The 11,104-nt window shown below is 43.4% G+C and overlaps 1 long non-coding RNA gene across 3 annotated transcripts in view; it reads right to left on the reverse strand.

Moving 5' to 3' along the window:
• The window catches only part of LOC147341505 (uncharacterized), a 26,031-nt gene extending 15,463 nt beyond the window's left edge, over nt 1–10,568 (reverse strand). The window contains exons 1-4 of one of the 3 annotated variants that reach the window (XR_015158821.1): nt 9,005–10,568; nt 7,169–7,291; nt 5,253–5,329; nt 2,109–2,577 (exon numbers count right to left, since the gene is read on the reverse strand). This is a non-coding gene — a long non-coding RNA (uncharacterized LOC147341505). Of the gene's footprint in view, nt 1–2,108; nt 2,578–5,252; nt 5,330–7,168; nt 7,292–9,004 lie in introns of those variants that run through there. The other 2 variants (XR_015158822.1, XR_015158820.1) reach the window with 2 other exon arrangements.
• Nucleotides 10,569–11,104: the final 536 nt, after the last annotated feature.

Here is an 11,104-nt window from a genome sequence, read left to right on the forward strand (position 1 = left end):
CTCAAACCTTGAGTTAACCAATGCATTTTTCTTATGGAAATGTTTGTCTTAAGCTTTGTTAATGTACTAAGCATTTACCCCAGACGCTGTCTTCAAGTCGCTTCTGCCTAATGGCTCAGAACCTACTTGACAAACCAGTACGTTACACTCAGATGTTGTTCCCCTAATCTATGTAAACGAAACTATTTGTAGGGTAATCTGCCCTTCTGCAAGATTCAAGTCAATCGTTCCATGGCCTGGGATGAATCATCTGGTGCCAAGATTATCCCAAAATGCATCTTATGGATGAGGGGCCTGGTGACACTTTGAGTTTTAAGACATTCCCTTCTTTGATTAACAGACTGCTAATGGACACCCATTCCAGTACTCTTACCTGAAAAATCCCATGGAAGGAGGAGCATGGTAGGCTGCAGTCCATGGGGTCGCGAAGAGTCGGACACAACTGAGCAAGTTCACCTTCACTTTTCACTTTCATGCATTGGAGAAGGAAATGGCAGCCCACTACAGTGTTCTTGCCTGGAGAATCCCAGGGATGGCGGAGCCTGGTGGGCTGCCATCTATGGGGGTGCACAGAGTCGGACACAACTGAAGTGACTTAACAGCAGTGACTATATAACATCCAGCTGAAGACTAGCAGGGGGGTACTCTTTCTGCCCCCTTCTGATGCCTATGTCAGAAGCTTTCTCTTTCTCCTTTATATGTTAATAAAACTTTTTCAAACAAAAGCTCTGAGCAATCAAGCCTCGTCTCTGGCTCCAGATTGAATTCTTCTCCATGGGAGGCCAAGAATTCCGGTGTGTTTTCGTTCAGCAACAAGCTTTCAGTAACACATTATACCATCATCAGGAAAACCAAGGACCCATTGGTTTTCCTCAACCATTAACTTAGAACTGAAAAAGCACAGTTATGTCTAGTCCTGCATTTCTGTTTAAGCAAAGTAGCCCCAAGGTATCAGAGGCAGACACACTGAAAGTTATACTAAGATTCTTCTGGGTTTCCCAAGAAAATGAGGTAGGCACTACACAGGAATCCAAAGGGAGCTCACAGTATTTGATGTGTTTGGGGGATGGAATTAAGGAGAAGGACTTAGACAGGAAATTTTAACCAACTTCCAGTGAACCTAGGTGAAAATTTAGGGTGGTCGGTGCCTTGAAGAGCCAGCCTATTAACCAACTGACTCTTATGGCAAATGATTCTACATCTTTATTCCTTTGCCTGAAGTTCTTAATTGAAGCAATGCTACAAAAGACTGTGAGGAAAGATAGGGAGGAAGGAGACAAAACTTGCTGGGCTACTTGTCCCCATCCCTCATAGCTAACCATCCCTCTCATCCTGACTCCTCTCCTCTTCCACTCCCCATTTTGAACTTCCCTCTTCTCTGTGGTTGAGGGTGACTGGTTCACTGGGGATGTGGGGGCTGTCCAGTCTAGTAACTTTTGAGGTATGTGTGCCTCTAGGAATGGGGGCAGGAAAGTGTGAGAGTGTGTGTGCTCAGTCATGTCAGACTCTTTGCAACCCCATGGGCTGTATGTAGCCCGCCAGCCTCTTCTGTCCATGGGAGTTCCCAGGCAAGAATACTGGAGTGGGTTGCCATTTCCTTCTCCAGAGGACATTCTGGACCCAGGAATTGAACCTGCATCTCTTGCAAATCCTGCACTGGAAGGCAGTCTTTACCACTATGCCACAGGGTGGGGGTGAGGGCATATAGCCTTGCTTTGGGCTAAAACCTTTGAAGCAGAAGCTCCTGAGTGGAAGGCACTAAAAGTTTGGGTACATGGCGTTCTCCACCTCAGTGCTGGAGTGAGAGGGGAAGACAGCTCTCCACTGGCCCCAGACTTTCTTCACTGTGGTAAGCTTGTTGTCTGCCTGATTGGAAGTATGGCTTTTGGCATCTGTAGAATTTTTAATTTCAGCAAGGTCTTAAGACCTTCAACAATAGGATATGTAGGACAAGCAGTACATTTCTGGGCAATCGAAGACCAGGTCACAGTGAAATTGGGGCAAGATGACAAACACTAATGGACTAACCAGAGGAGTAAATAATCCACAAGAAATGTTCTGTCTCATAGGGAGGTGCTTACTGTTGCCAGGCCTGGAACAGATTGACATGGGGCATGTGTAAAGAGTGTTCCATATAAATGTTCTATCACTTATAATTAGTACAAGAAGTGTACTATTACCCAATTCACAGGCATTAGGGTCCCCCAGGGACACAGGGAAGGTGATTTAAGGGGTAGTGAACTGATTGGGAAACTAGTCTTTACAAAGCATGGAGTAGCAATGAAAAACTGAGACATTTATCGAAGCACGCAGTCCACAATCTTTGGACTAAATCATCGGGACTTTTACATTAGAGACACCTTTTTTTTCTTTGTGAAGGAAAATAACCTCTTAATAAGTCCAAGAAGACATTTTTGCATCCTCTCTTCTAAAGCACATTGTCCAAGGACAACTGGTTTATAAGTAAATCTACAACAACGTATCCAGCATCACAGCCCTTTCCTGAAAGCAGAAATCTCATAGGCAATGGTGAGGATTCAAAACAAGATGGGAAAGCCATATGTAGACAGTCAGGACCTAGGCAAGTTAAAACAACAAGTGTTAATGGTAATAGTTATCCCAAATAGACAAAACAAGTCTCATCAAATGTAAGAAAATTGAAATTTTATCAAGTATCTTTTGGGATTGAAATGTTATAAAACTAGGAATCAAAAACAGGAAGAAGTTTGGAAAATTCACAAATACATGAAAACTAAACAGTGCAGTCCTCAACACCTAATGGGTCAAAGAAATCAAAGGGAAATAAAAACAATGTATTGAAACAAATAAAAATAGAAACATATCATAACTTATGCAGCAAAAGCATTTTTAAGAAGAAAGTTTATAGTAATAAGTGCCTACATTAATTTTAGAAAAAGATCTCAAACACACATTATACCACAAGGAACTACAAAAAAAATAAGCCCAAATTTAAGAGAAACATAGAAATAAAGATTTGTAAATAAATGAAATAGAGAACATGAAAATAGAAAAAAGAACAATGAAACTAAAAGTTGGTTTTTTGAAAAGATAATCAAAATTGAAAAACTGATAGAGTTAGTCCTGAAAAGAGAAGATGCAAAATTATAAATGAAATGGAACCATTATGAATGATATGACACAAATGCAAAGGATTTGAAGGGATAACGATGAACAATTACACACCAACATATTGGATAACCTAGAAGAAATGGATAAATTACTGGAATCATACTACCTACCAAGACTGAATCATGGAGATACTGAAAATCTGAACAGAAGAGCAACAAATAAGGAGAATGAATCCGTAATCAAAAAACTCCCAACACATAAAATTCCAAGGCCAGATGGCTTCCCTGGTGAATTTTACCAAACATTCAAAGAATGAATGCCAATCCTTCTCAGCTACCAAAAATTCAAAGAGGTGGGAACACTCCCAGACTTATTGTATGAGACCAGCATTACTCTGACACCAAAACCAGATAAGGATATTATAAGAAATTATGAACCAATATTCCTAATAAAGGTAGATGCAAAATTTCTCAACAAAACACTATCAAATTGAATTCCATAGCACACGATCAGGAGGGATTTACCCCTGGGATGCAAGGACGGTTCAAATTATACAAATCAGTAAATGTCACATTAATAGAATGAAAGATAAAATCATATGATCATCTCAACAAGTGGCAAAAAAAAAAAAAGAATTTGACAAAATTCAAAATCCTTTCATGATAAAAAAAAAATTTCAGCAAATAAGGTTGGAATGCACATACTTCAACATAATAAAGGCCACCTGCATAAGCCCACAGCTAACATCATCCTCAATGCAGAAAAATTGAAAGCTTTTCCTCTAAGAACAGAAACAAGATAAGGGTGCGCACTTTGACCACTCGTATTCAGGATTGTACTCAAGTCTCAGAGAAAGTAGGCAAGAAAAATAAAAGATATCAAAATCAGAAAGGACGAAGTTAAATTGTCTGTTTGCAGATGACATGAACTTATATACAGAAAACCTAAAGACTGCATTAAAAAATTTTAGAACTCATCAGTGAATTTGGTAAATTTTCAACACCTATGATCAACATACAAAAATCTGTTGCATTTCTATACCCTAAGGACAAAGTATCTGAAAAAGAAATAATGAAAATAATCTCATTTACAATACAGCAAACACAGTAAAATACTTAGAAATACATTTAACCAAGGAGGTAAAAAGATCTATACACCAAAACAATAAGACACTGAGGACAGAAATTGAAGAAGACAGAAAGGGAAAGATATCCCCATTTCCTGTATAAAAAGAATATTGTTAAAACGTCCATACTACCCAAAGCCAATTACACATTCAATGCAATTCCTATCAAAATTTCAATGACATCTTTTCACAGAATAGAAAAAGCAATCTACAATTTGGGTGGAACCACAAAAGACTCCAAACACCCAAACAATCCTGAGAATGAACAACAAAGCTGGAGAGATCACACTGTCTGATCTCAAACTATATTACAAAGTATAGTATTTGAAACAGCATGGAACAGTGGAACAGAATCAAGAGCTCAGAAATAAGCCCATGCATAATCGGTCAACTAACATTTCACAATGGAGCCAAGAATATTTAGCGGGAAAAGACTCTTCAATAAATGGTATTGGATAAAACAAGTTATCCCCATGAGAAGAATAAAATTGGACTCCTATCTTATAGCACTCACAAAAATTCACTTGAAATGGGTTAAAGACTTAAATTTAAGACCTGAAACCATGAAACTCCTGGAAGAAAACACAGCTTTCCCATGACAAGCTCCTTGACCTAGGTTTTGGCAAAAAAAAAAAAAAAAACTGTTGGGGTATGAGGCTAAAAGTACAGGCAGCAAATGCAAAAATAGACAAGTGAGACTACATCAAATAAAAAAGCTCTTGCACAGCCAAGGAAACAACAAAATGAAAAGCCAATCTATGGAGTGGGAGAAAATTTCTTCAAATCATCTATCTGAGAAACGGTTAATATAGGAACTCATTCAATACTGTTCAAATGACTATTATCAAAAAGACAAAACAAGTGTTGGCAAGGATATTAAAGGAAAGGGAACCCTTGTACACTGTTAGTGGGAATGTAACTTGGTACAGGCACTATGTAAAAGTGCATAAGGTTTCCTCCAAAATATTAAAACTAAAACCATATGACCCAGAAATCCCACTTCTGGACATATAGCCAAAGAGAATTTAATAATTACCTGAAAGAAATGTCTGCAGCCCCTTGTTCATTGCAACATTATTCACAAGAGCCAAGACATGGAAACAATCAAAGTGCCTGTGCATGAATGGATAAACAAAACGTGGGTGTAAATGTATATACATATATACACAATGAAATATTATTCGGTCATAAAAAAGAGGAAATCCTGAATGTCAAGACAACATGGATAAACCATGAAGGCATTATGCTAAGTGAAATAAGTCAGAGAAAGACAGATACTGTATGATCTCACTTATATGTGGGATCTAAAAACGAGCCAAACTCACAGAAACACAGAGTAGAATGGTGGCTGCCAGGGGCTGCAGGGACGGGAAACGAGGTGATGTTGTTCAAAGGATACAAACTTCCAACTATAAGATGAACAAGTTCAGGGGATCAAATATTCAGTATGGTGACTATGGTTAACAATACTATGTTGTATCCTTCTTCAAAGTTGCTAAGAGAGTGGATCTTAAATATTCTCACAACCACCACCAACACCGAAAAGGTAACTGAATGCGTGTGTGCCCAGTCGTGTCCAACTCTTTCTGACCTCATGGACTGTAGCCCACCAGGCCCCTCCGTCCATGGGATTCTCCAGGCAAGAAGGCTGGAGTGGGTTGCCATTTTCACTTCCAGGGGATTTTCCCAACCCAGGAATTGAACCTGAATCTCCTACACAGCGCCCACATCTCCTGCACTGCAGGCAGATTCTTTACCACTGAACCACCAGGGCAGTTTGCACATAGGTGTGCAGTAATATTTTCTAGTTTCTCTGGGCTGGCTGAGGAAGGCTGGTCTCTACCTTTCAGAGACCCTAGGTCATGCTCATTACTTTGTGGCCAGTTAGTTAACCTGCCCCTGTCAAATGTCCCTGGAGCTAGACAGACAAGCAGACCTATATATCTCAAACTCAGATTAGAAGTCACAGACATCTGGACTTTCCTGGTGGCTCAGTGGTTAAGAATCCTCCTGCCAGTGCAGGGTCCACGGGTTCCATTCCTACTCCGAAAAGGTTCCACGTGTCAAGGAGCAATGAAGCCCATGGGCCACAACGACTGAACCTGCACTCTAGAGCCCATGCTCTGCAGCAAGAAAAGCCATTGCTCACCCCAACTAGAGAAAGCCCGAGCACAGCAATGAAGCCTCAGCACGGCCAAAAATAAACACACACACACACAAAACAAGTCAGAGCTTCTCCATTCACTAACATGACCTTAGGAAATCCAGTTAGCTGCTCTGGGCCTCAGCTTCCCCATCTGAAAAAAGTGGGCTTGGACAAAGATCTCACTCCCACCTATTCTACATTCTTAGAGTGCTAAGAATGCACAGCCAGACATCCAAAGAGAGGAAAGGGATTACTCAACAAATGATGCCAGAGTTTAGCCATTTACAAAAAGGAAAGTCACCCAGGATCCAAACTTCATGACACATGTCAAAATAACTCCAGAGGGATAAGGGTATACAACATAAAAATCACAAGGAAAACAAGAAAATATATCCTTGAATAGCCTTATGATCAGGTGGTAAAGAATTTTTAAATTCAACGAATATGAAGGAAACAGAAAAGGAAAACATTGGGAAACTTTCTACATCAGAAAAGAAAACCAATATTCTTAGAAATGTAAGCAAACGTAAGAGGCACCTGCAAAATGAGAAAACCACAGCAAAAAGAACAAAGCTTTATGTCCTACCCTCCACCTGATAGCATCTTCATCTCTCAGTGCTCCACACAGGAAAGGCAGGGCCTAAACCCGACCCAGGAACCAGAGGGAAGTTGTGGAAGCTCACGGACCTGAGAACCACGTGACAGCACCACACCAAACCAGAGGGCTGTTACTAAAAGCCTGAGTAACTACCCAATAGTAGCCACCTGCAAACTGAACCCAGGGTAGGAATGACCGAGGCTCTTACCTAATTTTGTAGATGACAAAATGCAGGCCCAGAACAGCTAAATCAGATTGCAAAGTCGTAACACCTGGTAAGCGTTAATGCCAAATCTGGAACCCAGCTGGGGTTCTGCCTCAGCTGATCCACCTATGAAATGAAGACGTTGGATTAGACCTGTGGTTCTCCAAGTGCAGTGGCCAGACCAGCAGCATGAACCTCACACAAGAAGTCCTTGGCAATGCAAACTCTCAGGTCTCCCCAGATCCAGAATCCTCACCACTGGGATGGGGCCCAGCAATCTGTGGTCCCACAAGCCCTTAGGGTGCTTCCTATGTGCACCGAAGTTTGGAAAACCTCTGGATTCCAGGATGTCTAAGGGCCCTTCTAGACATTTTCGGGAATGTCTGAGCATTGACCTCCAGGCCATTTGGCACAAAATCACACTACTCTTAAGCTAAGCTAAGTCACTTCAGTCGTGTCCGACTCTGTGCGACCCCAGAAAAGGCAGCCTACCAGGCTTCCCCATCCCTGGGATTCTCCAGCAAGAACACTGGAGTGGGTTTCCATTTCCTTCTCCAATGCATGAAAGTGAAAAGTGAAAGTGAAGTCGCTCAGTCGTGTCCAACTCTAGCAACCCCATGGACTGGAGCCTACCAGGCTCCTCCATCCATGGGATTTTCTAGGTAAAAGTACTGGAGTGGGGTGCCATTGCCTTCTCCGACACTACTCTTAACCTAGGACCAAAGAGTGGTATACAAAGGAAAAGTCTGATTGCAGTTTGTAATAGTGGGAATACATGCCGCCCCTTGGTGGAACTTACACCTATTGTATGTTAAAAGCTCTCTGTCTGGATTCACTTGCATATGGCATGATGGGACTCCTAACCCGGGCCTTGTTCCTGGGGTCTGCTTAGAGAGAGGACCAATGAGCCCCTCTTCAAAAAAAGCCAAGTGGGGGGGCAGGGGGAGGGGCAAGGAAGAGATGGCCTGTCAATCACCTTTTTGCAGCAAATTCTCTTAGGCTTAGAGGCCCCCAGGACCAGTTGGAGAAACCTGCTGGAGGGAACAGTAGGGGCCAACCTTCCCCGAGCCTGGCTGCTCCCATTTGACGTGCCCTGGCCTTGGTCAGATTTCAAGGCCAGCTCAAGGCCAGGTGGCACAGAGGGAATCTCCTAGTCTGACAGTGAGGTCCTGGCCTGCGTTGAGGCCACCCGACTTTCCATCCCAGGAAGGGGCTCTGCTCCTCAGCCATCCTTGCCTAATCCTGGTCACCCTGCAGGGAAGACTGTCGCCTAGGCCAAAGCCAAGGACCCTCCCTGGAAGCACCCGGCCCCACAGTCCCCTCAGACCAGTAGGCTTCCGGCCCCGCAATCCCCTCACCCCAGCAGGCTTCTGGCCCCACAGCCTTCTCGCCCCCACAGTGCACTGGCCCCACAACCCCTGGCCTCACAGCCCCCTTACCCCAGCAGCCCCCTGGCCCCACACCCCCTGGCTCCACAGCCCCCTCACCCCAGCAGCCCCCTGGCACCGCAGCCCCTGCACCCCAGCCACCCACTGGCCCAACACCCCCCTCACTCCAGCAGCTCCCTGGCCCCACAGCCCCCTCACCCCCAGCAGCCCCCTGGCCCCACACCCCCCCTGGCCCCACTGCCGCCTGGCCCCACAGCTCTCACCCCAGCAGCCCCCTGGCCCAACAGCCCCCTCACCCCAGCAGACCCATGGCCCCACACCACCTGGCCCAGTAGCCCCCTCACCCCAGCAGCCCCCAGGCCTGCAGCCCCCTCACCCAAGCAGTCCCCTGGCCCCACATCCCCCTGGTCCCAGCAGCAGCACTGAGGCCACCTTCGCAGTTGGCTCTCACCTCTGCCCCCACTTCCCAGCCAGAGCTATTGAGGTTTTATGTTGGATGAAAGTGACATAAAATCAGCTCTACTGGCCCAACCAGAGCCTGTGCTGTGAAGGATGGAAGGGAGGAGGGGAAGATGGCAGTCGTGTCCAAGGGAGGGTTGAAGACTTTCAACATTTACTTTGATTTAGGGGAGGCAGCTCTTGAAAGTCAGTGGAGGGATCCCACCTCAAGGGGCCAGAAAGACAGACTACGGTGCCTTGGGCTGCCCACCATCTTTCCCCACCCACACCCTCCTGGCCTGTGTATCTTAATGAGATGATGGAGGACACTTGAGCAACTTGGCCTCGTAGTTCACCAGAGGAACATAAAGGCTCTGAGGTGGGAAAGCAAAAGACCCTTAAGCTGTGCGCAGGAGACTGTTTTCTGTCACAGAGTCTGTGGCACGGAGACTGGAATGTGCCACGATTGAGGGGCACCATGCTGTTGAGAACAGGAAGGAAGAAAAAACTGTTGAGGGGAGGCAAATTCCTCAGGCTTCCCAAGAAAGATGTGCTGCTTCACTTGTAGCACGTGTAAGCTGTTTTCAGGACTTGATTAATATCGTTAAGCAACTTAATGCTCCAGAAACTTCCAGTTAGAACAGGCAAAAACAAAATCTAAACATCATAAAGTAATTCATGATACTGAGAGAAAGTATGCCTCTATCAACCTGTATGATAAGAGATACAAAATCATCTTATGAGCTTACAGATGACGAAAATAAATGGAAACCAGGTATTGCGGAGGCAGTTGTTCAGGAAATCAAAAAGAAAACTTGAGGAAAAGTCTGACGGTAAAAGCCACGCTGAAAGAATTCTTTACCTTGGCAAGAAAGTTTTGAAGAATGCAGAATTGCTCAGAAATATGATTCAGAAAGTCCATGAGCCTATTTTAGAGCACCTGAAATACTTGTCCACAAGTTCTCAGATGCTGGAGAGCCTACGAATTTCACAGCTGAACTTCTCTGAATCCAGTGACTATTTCTCAAATGAAGTGCTGAGTGAAACATATCTAATAAAGTCATACCTGGATGATTTTGATCCTTCTGTTCCCACGGACCACAAGTTATAGGCTGCACTGTGTGCTAAACACACTGGAAGAAGAATGTCACTCAGAATGCATTAAGGAACAGGATAGCAAAGGAAATGGAACTTCCAGAATAGGGTACAAAACAACTTTCAAGGACTCATACTTCAGCTACTTTTGTACTCTGGAAATTCCTAAATTTAGAATACTAAGTGGGTTTGGTACAGGTAAAATTCCTGAAGATCAATTGCAGTTCTTTCATGAGTGTACAAGATCAGTATTTTACTCAACAGGACAAGATGAACAGAATGATGACGATGACACAGGCGAAGAATCAAGAGAGAAGAAGCAAAGCAAGAGGAAGAAAATGATTAACCAGAAGAAGAGGAAGAAGAAGCCTAAAATAAACACGACTTTGCTGAATGCAAGCTGCAGTGAGCCAAAGGCGTTAAAGATCATTAGACAATAGCTTAAACATACGCTGCACTGCTTATACCTTCTTTAAAAAAAAAAAAAAGATTTCTAGGTAGCTAAATAAGCAGCTTTTAAAAAGTTTTAAAACCAGTGCTTTCTTCTTAGAATTTTAATGGTCTCCACTTTTCTGCCAGATACATAATTTACTGCATCCTTGAACATCCATAGTTTGGTTCTCGTGAAGTACTTTTGTCATAGGTATACACCGACAGCTGTAAAATATCAGAATCCTTACTGCAAACTAAGACTGGTTTAGAAAGCCTTCCTGAGAAACCAATTGAAGCAGTTTTCAAATTAGCTTACTTGACTTGTGCCTTCATCACTGTGCTGTAGAAATGTAGTCTCTTGTACTCACTAGTACACAATGCACTTTTAACCGAACCATGTGCATGGTTAAGGGTTCCAGTAAGCCACCTTCAGTAACTGTCAGCTTCTTTAAGGATCTTTGCACTGATGTTTAAATCAAAAGAAATTTGGAGGCAAGTGATTCATCACTGGGGTGTCAATAACGTCTTATCTTCATTTTATACTTAGCAGAGCAGTTTTTGTAGCACTCTACCTTCTAGGAATGCT

Source organism: Bos grunniens, chromosome X, assembly GCF_055505025.1.
Source record: "Bos grunniens cultivar Pamir isolate PY7600 chromosome X, Bosgru_T2T1.0, whole genome shotgun sequence".
NCBI lineage: Eukaryota > Metazoa > Chordata > Mammalia > Artiodactyla > Bovidae > Bos > Bos grunniens.